The sequence below is a fragment of the Bos indicus x Bos taurus genome, chromosome 8 (assembly GCF_003369695.1).
Source record: "Bos indicus x Bos taurus breed Angus x Brahman F1 hybrid chromosome 8, Bos_hybrid_MaternalHap_v2.0, whole genome shotgun sequence".
In the NCBI taxonomy this organism is placed as follows: Eukaryota; Metazoa; Chordata; class Mammalia; order Artiodactyla; family Bovidae; genus Bos; species Bos indicus x Bos taurus.
In genome coordinates, this window is record NC_040083.1 from 64,252,059 (window position 1) to 64,274,131 (window position 22,073).

A 22,073-nucleotide genomic window follows, 5' to 3' on the forward strand; every position below is an offset into this window, starting at 1 on the left:
CCGCCACTGCCGCCACCCTGTTACCATCAATCACTTTAGAAATACAATGGAAAGGAGGGTGGAGTGGGAAGGATGGCTTTTGAGAACTTGAATGCAAATGGCATTGCTAATAAGCTGTGCTACCTACGGAAAATTATGTAGCATCTCTGTACCTCTATGGGCTTCCCTGGTGGCTCAGATGGTAAAGAATCTGCCTGCAGTGTGGGAACCCGGGTTCGATCCCTGGGTCAGGAAGTTCCCCTGGAGAAGGGAACGACAACTCACTTTAGTATTCTTGCCTAGAGAATTCCGTGGAGAGAGGAGCCTAGCGGGCTTCAGTCCATGGGGTTGCAAAGAGTTGGACACGACTAGGTGACTAACACTGAGCCTCTATTTGATGTAGAGGTTTGTAGAAGAGAGATTATTACCCCATTAACCAGGGGTGGAATACAATGATCATGAAATGATGAAAGGGAAGGAGTTCTATAAACTACAAAGAACTGTTCAGAAGTAAACTGCTGTTCTCCTTAGCAACATCTCTGCAGCTGTTAGCAGCTGTATTCTTCCACTGACAGAATCAATGTTCTCTTCTGTTGATAACTTATTCCTGAGAGACCTGGCCTAGTGACCTGTTTTAGTTCCACAGAAGGTGAATCTGGGCCTTCCTTCACTGCAGCTGAAAATCTTAGTGTGCTAGTAGTCCACCACATAGATAATTTCTTAAAATGCCCCATGGCACATCTCAGTCCTTCTCAGTCCCTGGAGAAAAGCACTTGGTAAGTGGTTAAACCGAGCCATCCTCAACACCTTGCCAGTTTACACATGTCTAGAGGCAAAAGAGTAGTGCAGGCTTTGAGATACGATGGGCCTGGGTTTGAATTCTACCAACAACCCTTACTAGGTGTATGATCCTGGGCAAGTCTCTTAACTCTGCGAGCCTCAGTTCTCTCACGTATAAAATGGAGACTAATATCTCACATAGGCACTCAATAGATAATAATCATTACAATGATGATTATACTATAGAAATGTGAAGAATCTGTTTAAGGAGCATCTAGCTTTACTGCTGGAGAAGGCAATGGCATCCCACTCCAGTACTCTTGCCTGGAAAATCCCATGGACGGAGGGGCCTGGTGGGCTGCAGTCCACGGGGTCGCTGAGGACACGACCGAGTGACTTCACTTTCACTTTTCACTTTCATGCACTGGAGAAGGAAATGGCAACCCACTCCATTGTTCTTGCCTTGAGAATCCCAGGGACGGCGGAGCCTGGTGGGCTGCCGTCTCTGGGATCGCACAGAGTCGGACATGACTGAAGTGACTTAGCAGCAGCAGCAGCTTTATTGCTACTTTTACTGGGATTGTTCGTATTTCCTAATAACTTGTTAACCAAGTCCTGAGATTTCCAGGAGCCACTGTGCCATTCACAGGCCCAAAGATGGAAACCCTGCAGCATCCGCGTAGATGACCTGTTTTTCTCCTAGGGTATCTACCAAGATAAATCCCATTTCTCACACCATGCTCCATATTGCCAGAAAATGGAAATGATACAATTCCTGGGTTAATTCCAAACAGCCACTGAGAGGTCCCCAAATAAGCCCCTTATTCTCCTGCCTAAATCCTACCCATCTCCAAGTCTCACACTCTCTGCTTCCCCTGGTGTTTTTGGATAACATGTCTATCTCCTCTGTCCCGATACTTCCTAAAGAGCAAAAACCCTGCTACCATCTCAATGGGCAAGTTCAGAGTGGGGCTTAAGGGGAAGAAGAGGTAGAGAAGATGGTACCAATGACCCTTAGAGGAAGTAGAAAGATAAACTGCCAAGAGTTATTCTATGTTCAGACAGGATTTTCAAGATGGGAAAATACAGTCTAGTGTAAGAAAACAAATGAGAGAAGAGCTATGGGGACTTTTCACCCTGGAAAGATGCAAAATATCCTCACAGGGCTTTCCATATACAATGTTCTATAAGGCTGTGATTAAAATACACAATGAAAAGCTAGATGTGAACAGAGAATAAACATTATTGTTCAATCAGTGCAGAAATTATCATCAATTAAGCTAACTGGAGAGTCTCAAAAAAGCAGAGATGTTCAAACTGTGCTAGAGGGCTCTCCTCCTCTGAGCATTTTTAGTGAGTTCAATACTCCTTTTGCCTGCAGTATACCAGGTACTGTAGCTGTTCCCTGCTGGGGTGCCTCAGGAACAAAGCTGAGTTTGATTTCTGCCTGTCTTCTTGGTGCCCAACAGAGAGTGAGACACAGAGTCCTTCCTCTATAACTGGGTGCTGGACCACATTTCCTCATGCCTGAGAGAGCCTCAAGGTCAGGTCTTGAGTTGCAAAAATTTGACTCTAAGTCCAGAACCTTTCTAAGACAATGCAATCCCCAAACTGAGAGATCTCCATGAATATCTGCTGACAGAGACATGACCGCCTCCTGGCCCCTTCTTTCTTTACTTGTCTAACCCTGGCAGGAATGCCTCCTCAACCCTACCTTTGGGCTCAGCCTGGCCCCCAGTTCTGGACACTATCTTGACCTAAGGTAAAGAGAAGCATGAGGCTTCAGTATAAGCACAACCAACATGGTGACTGAGACAACTCAGATCTAATCTCTTGGAGGGGAGACAAGACCTCCAGTTCTTTTACCATCTAGTCAATGCTGTAACAACAATGGATTTGGAGTGCTAGCACCTTAAGAAATCACCTGTTTTCACTGCTCCTTGCACTAGTACAGACATAACTGTTCATAGCAAAAACCATAGAAAAATTAGAAGTTGTATTGTGCTTTTTGAACTTCACATTATAAAATTTTATTTCTGCCTTGCTATCTAGTCTTTAGTGGTCGAGTGGCTGCATAGTAGTCCATCAGGTTGATATACCACAATTTAGTTAATCAGCTATTCCGAGACACTTATTTACTTTCAGATTGATGCTAAACAATACTATTATGAACGCCTTTTCTCTGAATTTAGAATTACTTTCAAGATTAGATGTTCAGAAATGGAATCAATGAATCAAAGAATAAGAGCTTTAAAAGACTCAATACAGAGTATTTTTTTTTTTACAGCCTTAGCTTTATTTTCATTTGGTCATGTGTGCTTTAAAAAACATACACATGCTTGTAATATACCCAAATTTCAGGAATTAGAAGGTGAAAAGAATATCCTAGGCTTCAGAACAAACAAAGCCAACTCAAAAACTTTTTGTTCAAAATTCAAAGATATTTTGTTTTAAATGATATTTAGGTGTTTTTTGTTTTTTGTTTTAAGAACATTTTAGGGACAAAAACTAAGCTTCTTGTGTTGCTTGAGGCAAGGCCTGGCTTCTCTCTTCCTTGAAGACCTTTTGCAAAATACAGAAGCCATAATCTGCTGGCCTCCATGTTCACTGCCCACCCTGCCCTCTGGAGGGCTACAGGGTATCCAGGATGTGTTCAATCTTGCTGACCAGCTCCTGTCGCTTTCCTGAAATGAGCTTCTTATTCTGGATGTACATGTCTTTCTTGAGCTTGCCGGCCACCAGCCACTCGGCCTCCACTGCTGACTTCAGGACCAGCTGCTTGACCTGCGTGTCCAGTTTTTGCATTTCGCTCACTTTGTCACACAGGTTGGAGCCCTCGGTCTTCAGCCTGGCCTGCAGCAGTGCCACCTCACTGGTCAAAGCCTTGTGCTCCATCTCCAGGCTCTTCTTGCCACTGTTGAGGACGGACACATCCCGGGACTGTTTGTATCTATTGACTGTCTTGTTAAAGTGATGGTAGAGACCTAGTCTCTTGCTGACCAGGGTCAAGACCTGCTCTATTATGCAAGCCACCTTCATCCTGGCTTCTGCAGCTGGATCCTTTGTGATGGATAAGTCCAGCCTGACATAGATGACGACGGTGAAGAACAGAATGGAGAAGGTGGCCACCAACAGCAGGGGCTCCTGTAGCATGAGCACCTTGCTGAAGGTGTAGTGCACCACGATGTCCTGAATATGCTGTTCCACCAGGTTTTTCTTGTGGGCCACGATCACAGGGCGGCCAAATGTGTCCAGGTAGGTATAGTATAGCTCGTCGGGGGCTCGGCTGATCTCATAGGGACTGTCCACCTGGATGTTCCTGGCTCCTTCAGGGAGGATGATCTTCACAGTCAGAGAGTCTATCACTTGTTTATCAAACACGTGGTCCACAAGCCTCATTTTCAACACATACTGGTCTCCCAAATTATAGAGGTACTCATAGCTTGGGAGGTTGTAGCCAATGATGTAATGAGTCTTCCACCCGCCAAAGAGAGGGAAACGAGGCTTCATTTCCATCTCCACCGAGTCATCCAAAATAAGGAGGTGTCTGGTGTAAATGCTGCCAATCTCATCCCGGTAATAAACATCCTGGGCAGAGGCAGGAAGGATGGTCTTAAAAGAACGGATGGAGGAAATGCCACTATCTATCCATTTGTCATAATCATAACGCGAAAAAGACCCCTTCAGCACAGCCCCCGTGTGCTTCAGGTTCACGTTTTCTTCCACAGCAATATTACCCCAGTGGGAGACCTCGATGACTCGGGTCATGCTGGTGACGGTCAGGAAAGGGCTGTTGTTCTCAGAATGTACTTTAAAACTATCCTGACTATAGGCAGGGATGTCGTGGAAAGGGCCGTAATCCAGGAGATTCTCGTGGCGCATGGGGTTGCCCAATTTGGTATAGCTCTCCACGTTTGGGGAGGCGAGCTTCACATGCATGGTTTGCGTCTTGGTCGGGTAGGGAGAGTAGAAATAATGGTTCCCCTCAAACACCACAAACTGTTTCTGAGACTGGGTGATCTGGATTGGATACGGCTGAATCGCGTGGGTATAAACGGCTTCCACAACGACTGAAACCTCGGCCCCAGGATCAAGAGCGACTGGGAGTTGGACTGTGAAGAATCTCCCGCTTTTACCGTTAATTTTGGTCTCCTGTACTTCCAGACTGTTGGCTTCCTCATCCACTCCCGTCACCTGCACGCCGAGGTGTGCCAGCTGGGCCTCGAACTCGGGCTCCAGCGCTACCAGGAAGGAGGCAGCGTGGGGCGAGGAGTCACTGCCCGTGTGAGCCAGGACCACCTCGGCTGTCACCTTGGCCAGGTGGCTGCTGAGGTCCACCGTGCGCCTCACCTCTTCGTTGACCAGAGGCGGAGCCTCCGCAGAGGTGCTGCCTGGCTCCGGGGCCCAGGCCGCAAACAGCAGCAGCAACGGCAGCAGGTGGACTGCGGGCGCCTCCATAGCCGTGACCTAGTTGAGCCCTGCCTGCGTGTGCGTGCCCTGCGTTCCCCACAGGGCAGCAGCTCATTGGACCACTCAGTTCCCCAAGATGGCGGCGTCCAGGGGCTCAGTTAGTATTTAATGAGGTTAAGTTTTTTTTTTTTTCTTTCTAATAATAGTGTCTGCTTTTTAAATTTATTTTTTAAATTGAAGGATAATTGCTCTACAGAATTTTGCGGTTTTCTGTTATACATCAATAAGAATCAGTGATACATAAAAATGGGTTAGGGTTAGGGTTGAGGTATCTGTAATGACTACATTACTATAAGCAATATGTAAGTAACTATTCCAGTTTTAGCACATCACCTCTATCAGACATGATTATCTAACATTTTTGCCAATTTAGAATGTATAGTAGTATCTCATTAAAATTTTCTTGTACTTCTTCACTCACTGGTGAGTTGGAAGGTTTCCTTTATGCTTGTTACTAACCACATTGCCTCTTGTATATTTTGAAAGCACAAGAATGTTTACTTTAGTGGCCCAGATGTTTGGGTTCCTGCATTTATAAACTGTTCTCCCTTGCTTTGGCTTTATAACCTATTTGCTAATCTCCCTGACACCACTTGATCCATTATTTGTGTGTTGTTTAATCAAAGTCCACAAACTTGGGTAGGGATTAAGACAATGTCACTTGCAGTTTGGGATCCAGTATAAATTCCCCTTTTTTTTTTTTTTAAAGCTATGTGGCATTAATTGATTCACTTTTTCTCTCAAAGCCTCTTTTCTTACGTGTAGAAAAGAGAAACACCACTTATCTGCTTACCCCACAGTGTTATATGATAACTATAAGCCTTATAAAAGCAGGGTCAGACAATTTTTTCTGTAAAGGGCCTTACGGTAACAATTTTAGGCTTACAGATCGTATGATCTCTGTTACAACTACTCAACTCTGCCATTGTACCATGAAAATAGTGTAAACAATGATAGTCTGTTAATAAGCATGACTGTAGTCTAGCAAAACATTTTTAGAATAGCAAAACTTAATTTTATATTTATGTATAAACATTTATATCTAAATATATGTATATGTGTAAATAAACTATATAACAAACATGTTACAATGTAACATATAACTTACATATTATAATATATAATTACATTTACAAATGTTATATAATTACAATTAAATATGCATATAATTAATTTTATAAAATTTTCATGTATCACAAAATACAGTTCTTTTTTTTTTTCCTGCTACTTGCTTTTTTATTTGCTTAAATGATGGGAAATAGGAAACCGTATTGACAGGTACAAGAGTATCCAGTGGAAAGAGAATACAATTTGGAAAACTTTCACCAAGGTTCAAGTTGATTCTGCCATGAATTATCTAATCCCCCTGAGGCTTAGTTTCTTAGCTGAAAATGAGGATAATGAACTTTGAACGAGAACATATACAGTGTGTGCTTTATAAACTTTAAAGTGCTATACAAACTTTAGTTAACAGAATTATTACCTGTCTAATACAACTCCAAACACTAACTTGAATCCTGACCTTCTCAGCCTGATTTGAAATGTGATGCTCGTTGTCTTCAATAGAAGCTCCAAAGCCGTGATTTCCTGAATGAATGGAGACTGAATTCATTGTGAATTCTCCTGGCACCAGCACAAATCTGAAGTATATGGGTTTGAAGTGACAAAGGATAGGATGTTATTGCAGGGGCTTGTGGGGCTGGCAGCACAAGTAGAAGAATGAGCCCCATCTTCTCTGGCAGTGGTATCAACAACCTCTGCACGACATCAAGGTGCCTCTGCATGACACCAAGGCTGCCACCTACTCTGAGCACATCACAAAGCTTCCTGCCGCCTCAGCTCTCAGCCTAGCCAGGCCCTGAAACCCCAGGGATGTCAGATACACACCTCACCCTGGCTCTGTGGAGACTGAGACATCTGGACAAGCATTCTTTCCTTAGGTTCTGATCAATGACTGTTAACCCTGTATCACTTGGTTCATTTTATTCATTTTACTTATGGGGGAATTGAGGCTCATATAGGAAAAGTGGCTTGCACCAAATTATGTAAGCCCTGTCCTTAGCTACTATTAGGAGACTTTGGTGCAAGTTCCTATTCTGCAACTGACTAGCTATGTGACCTTGATTGACTTATCATAGGTGAAAGGTGACTAATTCTATCATCTATTAAAATTAGCATTTCAATAGCACTTTAGAGTTGATCCACTGTACTCATAATCTAATCCCTACAATAAACATTAAGACAAGGGGTATTGTGGTAATCTACATTTTGTCTAAAAGGAAAGACAAGCTCAGAGAAATTAAGTGATCTGCAGAATTACGCAGCTAATAAATGGCATCTTCTGATTCCAAATAAAATACTTTCTCCACCAAAGCGTATGACTCAAATTCCTCAATAATGAAAAGGAATTAAAGCTTGTCTTAAAAAACTTACATGATATATGTAAAAGTATGCTGAAGTAAAAACTACTCAACCATCAGTTCCTAGCATCTTGAAAATGAAGGCTTCTATTAGTTATCTATTGCTGGGGAGTAAACCACCTCTAAACATAGCAATTTATAACAGTGAACATTTAAGTTCTCATCCAGTTTCAGAGGGTCAGGAATATGGGAGCAGCTTAACTGGGAGACTCTGGCAAAGCTGCATCTCAAGACTTGACTGGCACTGGAATCCTCTTCCAGGCTGTCTCCTGTGGTTGGTGGCTGGAGGCCTCTATTCCCCCATGGTGGGGATGGGCAGTGATCTCCATGGGCTGCCTGAGTGTCTTTATGATGTGGCAGCTGGCTTCCCTTGGACTGAGTGATCCAAGAGAGACAGAGAGAATATACCCAAAATGAAAGCTACAGTCTCTTTTTAACCTAATTAAGAGTGACATACCACCACTTTTGCAGTATTCTATTCTCTATGTCCAACCCAAACTCAGCGGGAGAGCATTACACTCATACATGAATATCAGTGAAGTGAAGATCATGATGATCATTTTGGAGACTGGCTACTATAGGATCCCTTTATAATTCTAAAGTTTCTGTTGACTCCCATGAGATGAATATCATAGTTTTTATATCATCTGTTTTATTAATAAAATATTAAACTACATGAAATTGCCCCAATTTGACTATTTGTGACCCACAAAAAATGGTCATTTCATATGGTTCAGCCTAATTGATAACCTTTGGAAGTAGTTGATGCCAACAGTTCAGTTATGGAGCTGCTATTCTATTCTACATAGTAACTGAAAAACTTATGGGAAGAAACTGATCTAGCTCCTGGAGGTACAATGGTGAATGAGACAGGCAAGATCTTTCCTCATGGACGTAATACTCTTAATGGTTTTCAAACCTGGCTTTTTAGAACTATGAATCCATGAATCCTTGAGACCCACCCTAGACTCACTAAATCAGGAAATGTGAGGTTGAGGCCAAGGATTTACATTTCCTAATGCCCCACAGGTGACTCTGATGCAGCTGAGTCCATGGTCCAGCATTTGGGAACCACTGGTGCATATTTCCATTCTCACCTTCTTCACCTCCCATTTACTCCACAGCCCACAGCAATGGGTTTCCACGTCACCACTTCACAGAAATTGCTCTTGCTTATATCACCATGAACTCTTGAGAGCCAAGTCCATTAACTCTTCTAGACTTCTCTTACTTCCTCCCTGTGGCATGATGTTACTGGCCTCATCTTGCTTCTTAAAATCCCCTCCTCTGGCTTTTAACAACATTCTCTTTTTGTTCTCCTCCTACCTTCACTCTGGTTGCTCCCTTCCAGTGTCCTACTATTGATCCTCTTCCTGTCCCACTGGGTAAGTGGTGCCATTGCTCAGTATTCTGGCTTCAGTCAACCCTCTCACTCTCCAAAGTGTTCCTGGGTGACTTCCTCCATAACCCTGGTTTAAGCAGTCTATATCAATGACTTGAAACCCTGTACACCGGACTTCACTCCCTAGGACTTGTCGGCACACAATACTCAATAGACCCCATGATGTACCCCATTTATTCATGAAGGATATTAATAAATATATCCTTAGTTAGGATCCAGTGGTCCAGAGCTATTTATTAAGCTATTTTTTATTGGATTATAACTAAACAATATAATTTAACTCAAACTACATCGTGAACTTCTTGTGGGCAAGAACTAAGTCTTGTTTATTTCTGTGTCCTCACATTATTCAGGACACTTTGAGAATATAACAGAAGAATCAGTTGAAAACTGACTTGTGTCTTGTTTCTCAATACCCACCTCATCAGCAAAGAAATAGAAAAAGTCTATGTTCCTGCCCCAGCAAATTAACCAGCCTTTTGTTTTAGAGAAGTCACCAGGTGAGAGCTTCTCTAAAGACGAGTGCTGAACAATATTTTTGTGTTTTAAATTCTGAGACCGAAAGGGAAGAGGGGATGGAAACAATTTATTGAATGCTTAAGGGAAGAGAAGGACAGGGAAGAAGAAAGGGTGGTACAAATATGACTTTCTTTGCACATGTGTATATGTGTGTGCATATGCATATTATCTCTGCATATGAAGATTATATATATAGTATATGTATATATGTGTATAGAATATATTATTCTATAGCACGTATACAAAGACCACATTGTTGTTGTTCAGTCCCTAAGTCATGTCCGACTGTTTGTGACCCCATAGACTGTAGCACGCCAGGGTTACTTGTCCTTCATTATCTCCCAGACTTTGCTCAAATTCATGTCCATTGACTTGGTGATGCTATCTAACCATCTCGTCCTCTGTTGTCCCTTTCTCTTCCTGCCTGCAATCTTTCCCAGAATCAAAGTCTTCTCCAATGAGTCAGCTCTTCGCATTAGGTGGCCAAAGTATTAGAGCTTCAGCTTTAGTATTAGTCCATCCAGTGAATATTCAGTATTGATTTTCTTTAGGGTTGACTGGTTTGATCTCACAGTCCAAGGGACTCTCAAGAGTTTTTTCCAGCACCACAGTTTGAAACCATCAATTCTTCAGTGCTCAGCCTTCTTTATGGTCCAACTCTCACATCCATATATGACTACTGGAAAAACCATAGCTTTGACTATGTGGACCTTTGTCGGCAAAGTGATGTCTTTGTTTTTTAATACTCTGTCTAGATTTATCATAGCTTTCCTTCCAAGGAGCAAGTATCTTTTAATTTCATGGCTGCAGTCACTGTCTGCAATTATTTTGGAGCCCAAGAAAATAAAATCTGTCACTGCTTCCACTTTTCCCCCTTCTATTTGCCATGAAGTGATGGGACTGGATGCCATGATCTTAGTTTTTTGAATGTTGAGTTTTAAGCCAGCTTTTTCACTCTCCTCTTTTACCTTCAAAAGGCTCTTTAGTTCCTCTTCACTTTCTGCCACTAGAGTGGTTTCATCTGCATATCTGAGGTTGTTGATTTTTCTCCCAGAAATCTTAATTCAAAAGTCAGGCTTAAACTGAAGAAAGTAAGGAAAACCACTAGGTCATTCAGGTATGACCTAAATCAAATCCATTATTATATGGTAGAGGTGATGAATAGATTCAAAGGATCATATCTGGTAGACAGAGTGTCTGAAGAACTACGGACAGAGCTTCATAACACTGTACAGGAAGCAGTGACCAAAACCATCCCAAAGAAAAATAAATGCAAGAAGGCAAAGTAGTTGTCTGAGGAGGCTTTACAAACAGCTGAGGAAAGAAGAGAAGCAAAAAGCAAGGGAGAAAAGGAAAGATATACCCAACTGAATTCAGAGTTCCAGAGAATAGCAAGGAGAGATAAGAAGGCCTTCTTAATTGAACAGAGTAAAAAGTAGAGGAAAACAATAGCATAGGAAAGACTAGAGATCTCTTCAAGAAAATTGGAGATATCAAGGGAACATTTCATGCAAGGATGGGCACAATAAAGGACGGAAATGGTAAGGACCTAACAGAAGCAGAAGAGAATAAGAAGAGGTGGCAAGATTACACAGAAGAACTATACAAAGAAAGCTTTGTTGTTGTTCAGTTACAGTGGCCACAGGACTGGAAAAGGTCAGTTTTCATTCCAATCCCAAAGAAGGGCAATGCCAAAGAATGTTCAAACTACCACACAATTGCATTCATTTCGTATGCCAGCAAAGTGATGGTCAAAATCCTTCAAGCTAGGCTTCAACAGTATGTGAACCAAGAACTTTCAGATGCACAAGCTGGGTGTCAAAGAGGCAGAGAAACTAGAGATCAAATTGCCAACATTCGTTGGTTCGTAGAGAAAGCTAGGGAGTTCCAGAAAAACATCTGCTTCATTGACTACACTAAAGTCTTTGTGTGGATCACAACAAACTGTGGAAGATTCTTAAAGAGATGGGAGTACCAGAGAAACCTGAGAAACTGGTATGCAGGTCAAGAAGCAACAGTTAGAACCTTACGTGGGACAACTCACTGGTTCAAAATTGGGAAAGGAGCACATCAAGGCTGTATATTGTCACCCTGTTTATTTAACCTATATGCAGAGTACATCATGTGAAGATCATATATATATATAAAACACAATGGTTCACACGATTATTATGTAAAGTAAATGAACTAATGTAAATAAAACACTGAGCATGTATCTGGTACATAGTAATGAAGCATTCTGCTCTCTCCAAAATCCTACTTGCTTAAGCAAAGACAAAATTACAGAGCATTTCCATTTGAGTCAGACCTAATTGTTAAGCCTAACATTAGGCCAGAGAGAATAACTGCACTCTTGAAATTGTATACATAATTTGTACAAAGATGCATATGTTTTTCTGAGGATAAAAGCCATAATTTTCATGAGATACACAAAGGAGTCCTTGTCTCTAAAAATTTCCAGAATGCCTAGGAATCAAGTGCTGGTCAACATTGCAACAATTGTTACCATTCTTACTTATTCTTAAACATACTACTTTCCCAATCAAGATATGCATCAGTGACTCAAAGATCCTCCTTTTAAGCAGATTAGTGGAATCTTCATTCATTCATGCCTGTACTCATGAATTCATTTATGCAATAAGCAATCATTTGTACTGACTCTACATTTAACATTGCTAAGCCCAGGGTACAGAGACACACAGACTGTAAGATCATTCAAAAGACAACTACCTAAACTGTGATGAAGGCTTAAAGTGACCAAAGATTTGAAAAAGGAACATCCCAGCAGCTTAGCAGCAATAGCTTCAAAATCTGCTACTGTCAACAGCAAGAAAAATTGTTCTAAGGCAGGGAGATCACTCAGTAGTAGGGAGCAGAAGTGTAACAGAGAATGTTTTCTCTCTAACTGGGCAGAAGCTAAGGAAAGACAATCTCCCAACACGCCGCCCCCCCCCACCCCAATCCCTGCCTCTTTTAGCTTTATTGAACTGAAAACTTTCCTTTATGTTCTTTTTTTTTCCTTTAGCTTAGTGTGAATTGTGGGCTCTTTAAATCTTTGAAGTGGGAAAGTCCCTAATCTACAGATACAGCATACAAATTAGGTCTAATCTTGAAAATATCCAATGTCAAGAGTCTTACTAATTTGAGAGGTCCATTCTATATTGAATGGGCCTAATTATTAGTTGTTTCTTCCTTGAGCTAAAATTTGCTCTAATTTTCACCTCAAAGTCCTAATTCCATCTTCTGGGATAATACGTGTCTTCCATAGCAATATATTTTTTTTTTTTTTAATTTTATTTTATTTTTAAACTTTACATAATTGTATTAGTTTTGCCAAACATCAAAATGAATCCACCACAGGTATACATGTGTTCCCCATCCTGAACCCTCCTCCCTCCTCCCTCCCCATACCATCCCTCTGGGTCGTCCCAGTGCACTAGCCCCAAGCATCCAGTATCGTGCATCGAACCTGGACTGGCAACTCGTTTCTTACATGATATTTTACATGTTACAATGTCATTCTCCCAAATCTTCCCACCCTCTCCCTCTCCCACAGAGTCCATAAGACTGTTCTATACATCAGTGTCTCTTTTGCTGTCTCGTACACAGGGTTATTGTTACCATCTTTCTAAATTCCATATATATGCGTTAGAATACTGTATTTATGTTTTTCCTTCTGGCTTACTTCACTCTGTATAATAGGCTCCAGTTTCATCCACCTCATTAGAACTGATTCAAATGTATTCTTTTGAATGGCTGAGTAATACTCCATTGTGTATATGTACCACAGCTTTCTTATCCATTCATCTGCTGATGGACATCTAGGTTGCTTCCATGTCTTGGCTATTATAAACAGTGCTGCGATGAACATTGGGGTACACGTGTCTCTTTCCCTTCTGGTTTCCTCAGTGTGTATGCCCAGCAGTGGGGTTGCTGGATCATAAGGCAGTTCTATTTCCAGTTTTTTAAGGAATCTCCACACTGTTCTCCATAGTGGCTGTACTAGTTTGCATTCCCACCAACAGTGTAAGAGGGTTCCCTTTTCTCCACACCCTCTCCAGCATTTATTATTTGTAGACTTTTGGATCGCAGCCATTCTGACTGGTGTGAAATGGTACCTCATAGTGGTTTTGATTTGCATTTCTCTGATAATGAGTGATGTTGAGCATCTTTTCATGTGTTTGTTAGCCATCTGTATGTCTTTTTTGGAGAAATGTCTATTTAGTTCTTTGGCCCATTTTTTGATTGGGTCGTTTATTTTTCTGGAGTTGAGCTGTAGGAGTTGCTTGTATATTTTTGAGATTAGTTGTTTGTCGGTTGCTTCATTTGCTATTATTTTCTCCCATTCTGAAGGCTGTCTTTTCACCTTGCTAATAGTTTCCTTTGATGTGCAGAAGCTTTTAAGGTTAATTAGGTCCCATTTGTTTATTTTTGCTTTTATTTCCAATATTCTGGGAGGTGGGTCATAGAGGATCCTGCTGTGATGTATGTCGGAGAGTGTTTTGCCTATGTTCTCCTCTAGGAGTTTTATAGTTTCTGGTCTTACGTTTAGATCTTTAATCCATTTTGAGTTTATTTTTGTGTATGGTGTTAGAAAGTGGTCCAGTTTCATTCTTTTACAAGTGGTTGACCAGATTTCCCAGCACCACTTGTTAAAGAGATTGTCTTTAATCCATTGTATATTCTTGCCTCCTTTGTCGAAGATAAGGTGTCCATATGTGCGTGGATTTATCTCTGGGCTTTCTATTTTATTCCATTGATCAATATTTCTGTCTTTGTGCCAGTACCATACTGTCTTGATAACTGTGGCTTTGTAGTAAAGCCTGAAGTCAGGTAGGTTGATTCCTCCAGTTCCATTCTTCTTTCTCAAGATCGCTTTGGCTATTCGAGGTTTTTTGTATTTCCATACAAATTGTGAAATTATTTGTTCTAGCTCTGTGAAGAATACTGTTGGTAGCTTGATAGGGATTGCGTTGAATCTATAAATTGCTTTGGGTAGTATACTCATTTTCACTATATTGATTCTTCCAATCCATGAACATGGTATATTTCTCCATCTATTAGTGTCCTCTTTGATTTCTTTCACCAGTGTTTTATAGTTTTCTATATATAGGTCTTTAGTTTCTTTAGGTAGATATATTCCTAAGTATTTTATTCTTTCTGTTGCAATGGTGAATGGAATTGTTTCCTTAATTTCTCTTTCTGTTTTCTCATTATTAGTGTATAGGAATGCAAGGGATTTCTGTGTGTTGATTTTATATCCTGCAACTTTACTGTAGTCATTGATTATTTCTAGTAATTTTCTGGTGGAGTCTTTAGGGTTTTCTATGTAGAGGATCATGTCATCTGCAAATAGTGAGAGTTTTACTTCTTCTTTTCCAATTTGGATTCCTTTTATTTCTTTTTCTGCTCTGATTGCTGTGGCCAAAACTTCCAGAACTATGTTGAATAGTAATGGTGAAAGTGGGCACCCTTGTCTTGTTCCTGACTTTAGAGGAAATGCTTTCAATTTTTCACCATTGAGGATAATGTTTGCAGTGGGTTTGTCATATATAGCTTTTATTATGTTGAGGTATGTTCCTTCTATTCCTGCTTTCTGGAGAGTTTTTATCATAAATGGATGTTGAATTTTGTCAAAGGCTTTCTCTGCATCTATTGAGATAATCATATGGTTTTTATTTTTCAATTTGTTAATGTGGTGTATTACATTGATTGATTTGCGGATATTGAAGAATCCTTACATCCCTGGGATAAAGCCCACTTGATCATGGTGTATGATCTTTTTAATGTGTTGTTGGATTCTGATTGCTAGAATTTTGTTAAGGATTTTTGCATCTATGTTCATCAGTGATATTGGCCTGTAGTTTTCTTTTTTTGTGGGATCTTTGTCAGGTTTTGGTATTAGGGTGATGGTGGCCTCATAGAATGAGTTTGGAAGTTTACCTTCCTCTGCAATTTTCTGGAAGAGTTTGAGCAGGATAGGTGTTAGCTCTTCTCTAAATTTTTGGTAGAATTCAGCTGTGAAGCCGTCTGGACCGGGGCTTTTGTTTGCTGGAAGATTTTTGATTACAGTTTCAATTTCCATGCTTGTGATGGGTCTGTTAAGATTTTCTATTTCTTCCTGGTCCAGTTTTGGAAAGTTGTACTTTTCTAAGAATTTGTCCATTTCTTCCACGTTGTCCATTTTATTGGCATATAATTGTTGATAGTAGTCTCTTATGATCCTTTGTATTTCTGTGTTGTCTGTTGTGATCTCTCCATTTTCGTTTCTAATTTTGTTGATTTGATTTTTCTCCCTTTGTTTCTTGATAAGTCTGGCTAATGGTTTGTCAATTTTATTTATCCTTTCAAAGAACCAGCTTTTGGTTTTGTTGATTTTTGCTATGGTCTCTTTTGTTTCTTTTGCATTTATTTCTGCTCTAATTTTTAAGATTTCTTTCCTTCTACTAACCCTGGGGTTCTTCATTTCTTCCTTTTCTAGTTGCTTTAGGTGTAGAGTTAGGTTATTTATTTGACTTTTTTCTTGTTTCTTGAGGTGTGCCTGTATTGCTATGAACTTTCCCCTTAGGACTGCTTTTACCGTGTCCCACAGGTTTTGGGTTGTTGTGTTTTCATTTTCATTCATTTCTATGCAAATTTTGATTTCTTTTTTGATTTCTTCTGTGATTTGTTGGTTATTCAGCAGCGTGTTGTTCAGCCTCCATATGTTGGAATTTTTAATAGTTTTTCTCCTGTAATTGAGATCTAATCTTACTGCATTGTGGTCAGAAAAAATGCTTGGAATGATTTCTATCTTTTTGAATTTACCAAGGCTAGCTTTATGGCCCAGGATGTGATCTATCCTGGAGAAGGTTCCATGTGCGCTTGAGAAAAAGGTGAAATTCATTGTTTTGGGATGAAATGACCTATAGATATCAATTAGGTCTAACTGGTCTATTGTATCGCTTAAAGTTTGTGTTTCCTTGTTAATTTTCTGTTTAGTTGATCTATCCATAGGTGTAAGTGGGGTATTAAAGTCTCCCACTATTATTGTGTTATTGTTAATTTCTCCTTTCATACTTGTTAGCATTTGTCTTACGTACTGTGGTGCTCCCGTGTTGGGTGCATATATATTTATAATTGTTATATCTTCTTCTTGGATTGATCCTTTGATCATTATGTAGTGACCTTCTTTGTCTCTTTTCACAGCCTTTGTTTTAAAGGCTATTTTATCTGATATGAGTATTGCTACTCCTGCTTTCTTTTGGTCCCTATTTGCATGGAAAATCTTTTTCCAGCCCTTCACTTTCAGTCTGTATGTGTCCCCTGTTTTGAGGTGGGTCTCTTGTAGACAACATATGTAGGGGTCTTGTTTTTGTATCCATTCAGCCAGTCTTTGTCTTTTGGTTGGGGCATTCAACCCATTTACGTTTAAGGTAATTACTGATAAGTATGTTCCCGTTGCCATTTACTTTATTGTTTTGGGTTCGAGTTTATACACCGTTTTTGTGTTTCCTGTCTAGAGAATATCCTTTAGTATTTGTTGGAGAGCTGGTTTGGTGGTGCAGAATTCTCTCAGCTTTTGCTTGTCTGAAAAGCTTTTGATTTCTCCTTCATACTTGAATGAGATCCTTGCTGGGTACAATAATCTGGGCTGTAGGTTATTTTCTTTCATCATTTTAAGTATGTCTTGCCATTCCCTCCTGGCTTGAAGAGTTTCTATTGAAAGATCAGCTGTTATCCTTATGGGAATTCCCTTGTGTGTTATTTGTTGTTTTTCCCTTGCTGCTTTTAATATTTGTTCTTTGTGTTTGATCTTTGTTAATTTGATTAATATGTGTCTTGGGGTGTTTCTCCTTGGGTTTATCCTGTTTGGTACTCTCTGGGTTTCTTGGACTTGGGTGATTATTTCCTTCCCCAGTTTAGGGAAGTTTTCAACTATTATCTCCTCAAGTATTTTCTCATGGTCTTTCTTTTTGTCTTCTTCTTCTGGAACCCCTATGATTCGAATGTTGTAGCGTTTAATATTGTCCTGGAGGTCTCTGAGATTGTCCTCATTTCTTTTAATTCGTTTTTCTTTTATCCTCTCTGATTCATTTATTTCTACCATTCTATCTTCTAATTCACTAATCCTGTCTTCTGCCTCTGTTATTCTACTATTTGTTGCCTCCAGAGTGTTTTTAATTTCACTTATTGCATTATTCATTATATATTGACTCTTTTTTATTTCTTCTAGGTCCTTGTTAAACCTTTCTTGCATCTTCTCAATCCTTGTCTCCAGGCTATTTATCTGTGATTCCATTTTAGTTTCAAGATTTTGGATCAATTTCACTATCATTATTCGGAATTCTTTATCAGGTAGATTCCCTATGTCTTCCTCTTTTGTTTGGTTTGGTGGGCATTTATCCTGTTCCTTTATCTGCTGAGTATTCCTCTGTCTCTTCATCTTGTTTAAATTGCTGAGTTTGGGGTGTCCTTTCTGTATTCTGGCAGTTTGTGGAGTTCTCTTTATTGTGGTGTTTCCTCGCTGTGTGTGGGTTTGTACAGGTGGCTTGTCAAGGTTTCCTGGTTAGGGAAGCTTGTGTCGGTGTTCTGGTGGGTGGAGCTGTATTTCTTCTCTCTGGAGTGCAATGAAATGTCCAGTAATGAGTTATGAGATGTCTATAGTTTTGGGGTGACTTTGGGCAGCCTGTGTCTTGAAGCTCAGGGCTGTGTTCCTTTGTTGCTGGAGAATTTGCTTGGTATGTCTTGCCCTGGAACTTATTGGTCCTTGTGTGGTGCTTGGTTTCAGTGTCGGTATGGAGGCATTTGATGAGCTCCTGTGAATGAATGTTCCTTGGAGTCAGGAGTTCCCTGGAGTCAGGGTTTGGACTTAAGTCTCCTGCTTCCGATTATCGGTCTTATTTTTACAGTAGTTTCAAAACTTCTCCTTCTATACAGCACCATTGATAAAACATCTACATTAAAGATGATAAGTTTCTCTACAGTGAGGGTCACTCAGAGAGGTTCACAGGGTTACATGGAGAAGAGAAGAGGGAGGAGGGAGTTAGAGGTGACCCAAATGAGATGAGGTGAATCAATAGTGGAGAGAGTGGGCTAGCCAGTAGTCACTTCCTTATGTGCACTCCACAACTAGACCACTCAGAGATGTTCACGGGGTTATACAGAGAAGAGAAGAAGGAGGAAGGTAACAGAGGTGGCCAGAAGGATAAAAGGGGGGAATGAAAAGGAGGGAGACAGATCCAGCCAGTAATCAGTTCCCTAAGTGTTCTCCACCGTCTGGAACACACAGAAATTCACAGAGTTGGGTAGAGTAGAGAGGGGTTAGGGAGGAGACACAGGCGACCTGGTGGAGAAAAAGGAGGGTCCAAAGGGAGAGAGAGCAGTCAAGCCAGTAATCTCACTCCCTAGTGAAAAATGGGTCCTGAAGATTGGGTCCTTAAAGGTACAAAATTGGTAACAAATACATAAAAGCAAAAATTAAAAACCTAGAGTAGAGTTTGGAATTTCAAAAATACGATGTTAAAGAAAAGAAGAAGGAAAAGAAAGAGAGAAAAAACGAACAAACAAAAACAAACAAGGTCGCGAAAATTATAAAGAAAGTACAGGTACAAAATTGATAACTAATACCAGAAAGCAAAAATTAAAAATCTAGAGTAGAGTTTGGAATTTCAAAAATACAATGTTAAAAAAAAAAAAAAAAAAGAAGAAGAAAAATAAAGAGAGAAAACAAACAAACAAATACGAACAATGTCACAAAAATTATACAGAAAATACAGGTACAAAATTGATATCAAATACCAAAAAGCATAAATTAAAAATCTAGAGTAAAGTTTGGAATTTCAGATATACAATGTTATATAAAAGAAGAAGAGAAAGAAACAGAGAAGAAGAAAAAAAAAAAAAGTCACAGAAATTATATTAAAAAAAACTATAGGTACAAAATTGATAACATATACCAAAAAGCGAAAATTAAAAATCTAGAGTAGAGTTTGGAATTTCAAAAATACAATGTTAAAGAAAAGAAGAAAAAAACAAAAACAAACAAACAAAAAAAAACAAGGTCAAAAAATTATAAAATATATATATATGAAGTTTGCTGAAGAAGAAAAAAATAGGGTCTTTTTTTTTTTTTTTTTGCAAAGTAATAGGTTATAAAAGTGAAAATTAAAGGAACAATAGAGGACTTAAAAATTTTTTTTTTAATTAAAAAAAAAAGAAAGAATGATTGTAAAAATAATAAAAATATATCTAGGACTTTTTTTTTTTTTTTTTTTTTTGTGGGTGTTGTGGGTTCAGTTCATTTTTGGCTAGTTCCTTGGTCAGATTTATATTTCTCAAGATCTATAGGCCCCTTCCTATGTAGTCTGTAGTAACCACAGGGTTTTGATCTATTGCCTGTAGCTTCCAAGGCGTTTCCCTCTGTTATATCTTCTTCTGTTTGCTAGTCTCTTCAGTATCTGGTTTCCGCCCTGACTCAAAGGGCACGGTGGAGGACACTTTTTTTTTTTTTTTTTTTTTTTAGGCTTACTTGTTCAGTCGCGCTGTGGGGAGGGAGGGAGGGAAGGAGGGATGCTGCAAACAAATAACACTGGCGTGGGCTCGCAGTGCCTCAGCCACCCTGGGTCTGCCCCCGCTCACGGCGCGTGTAGCCTCCCTGTCCACGCTGCTCAGACTCTAGGTTGTTCCGCCGGGAACAATCCGAGGCTGGCCCTGGGCTGCATGCACCTCCCAGGTCCAAGCCGCTCAGGTTCAGGCACTCGGGTAGTCCTCAGAGGCGCAGACTCAGTTGGGCCTGCGTTTTGTGCTCTTCCCAGGTCCGAGCGCCAATTTGCTCTTCCTAGGCGAGCGCCAATGCTGCGACTTATCGCCTCCCCGCCACTCGGTTATCTGGATGTAAAACCGGCGCACCTTCTCAGGCAGATGTTGACCGTCCAGACCCCCAAGAAGTTTTAGTTAGCAAAGAAGCCTGCTTACAATTTTATAGATAATGTCTCTCTGGGGCTGCGATTGCCCCCTTCCGGCTCTGGCTGCCTGTCACCGGAGGGGGAAGGTCTGCAGCCGGCTATCTCTGTTCAGTCCTTTGTTCCGTGCGCGGGCCTGGCGGTCTTAGGTTAGGGCTGGCTTTTCGCGTGGTAGGTATCCCACAGTCTGGTTTGCTAGCCCAAATTATTTCGCTCAGATAGCGCTCAGGGTATTCAGGCCAGATTCTTACTCTCAGCGATGCAGCCCACGCCGCGCCTCCCTGCCCAGCCCCGGTTTGCTAATGGTGGATGCAGGCGTCTGCGCTGCTTCTCTGCTGGGGGAGTTACCGTAGGGCTCGCAATCTGCGAGTTTTAAATTGTTTATTTATTTTTTCTCCCTGTTATGTTGCCCTCTGTGCTTCCAAAGCTCGGCACAGATTCGGCAGTGAGAAGGTTTCCTGATGTTTGGAAACTTCTCTCTTTTTAAGATTCCCTTCCCGGGACGGAACTCCGTCCCTCCCTCTTTTGTCTCTTTTTTTTTGTTTTTAATATTTTTTCCTACCTCCTTTCGAAGAGTTGGGTTGCTTTTCTGGGTGCCTGATGTCCTCTGCCGGCATTCAGAAGTTGTTTTGTGGAATTTACTCGACGTTTAAATGCTCTTTTGATGAATTTGTGGGGGAGAAAGTGTTCTCCCCGTCCTACTCCTCCGCCATCTTGGCTCCTCCCCCCATAGCAATATTTTTAATTAATGGCTTATAAAATAAATTTTGGAATTATATCCAGTATTATAATCAATGCAATTGAATAGGATAGGATAGGCTAATAGAAGAGTAGAATAGAAAATAATAGAATTATAGCATGTGAGAGAGACAGGTTTTGTTTTTCAAGGTATTTCAATTGTTTATAGATTTATGTAAATGTGTACCAGGTTTGATATTAAATGTCTTTCTTACTATGGGTTGCCACTGAAAAGTTTGGAAAATACCAGTTCCTTCAGGTTAAGACAGCTGTGTCATGGACCCCTGTCTTCTGTTCTTCAGATTCACTGTCCCAGTATTCTTTAATAGTCCTCATTTGTCTTTGTTTCGAGTCTCTTCCCTACCATGGTCTAGCTTCTCTGACAAGACTCCCTCTTGAATGTTCCGCTTGAAATGGAAGGCACAGAACCTCTCAGATAGGACAGGACTGGGAGTCGTGCAGACAATGCTCACCTTGGGGCAGGAAGACAGGCGGGAGTTCTCCCTACTATAGTGCTTGCTAAGTTCTCAGATGCCTTCAGCAGTGGAGCACCAGGGTCATTGATCCTATCACCAGAAAGCTTCCAAAAAGGTGTTTGTGGGAGACTTGAATTCAAAACTATATGATGCACAGCTGCTCTACCAGGTTTCAGTGCAGTGCCAAGAGAGAAAGAAGACCACCATCCTGTGCACTCCAGGCCCACTCACACTTATTAACTCACTCAATCTGTGGGCTATGCCGTATCATTTCACCTCACTTTACAATAAGAAAACTGAGGCTCAGAGATACAAATAAAAAAACTTGATGTATTTTAGGACTGTC

The 22,073-nt window shown here is 40.6% G+C and overlaps 1 long non-coding RNA gene and 1 pseudogene across 3 annotated transcripts in view; both read right to left on the minus strand.

Moving 5' to 3' along the window:
- LOC113897250 overlaps positions 1–22,073 on the minus strand; it is a 493,455-nt gene that overhangs the window by 147,109 nt on the left and 324,273 nt on the right. The gene's annotated exons all lie outside the window — the stretch shown is intronic.
- Positions 3,026–5,378, minus strand: LOC113897246 (annotated as a pseudogene). The gene has a single exon (XR_003512305.1). The product of XR_003512305.1 is annotated as a dolichyl-diphosphooligosaccharide--protein glycosyltransferase subunit 1 pseudogene (transcript).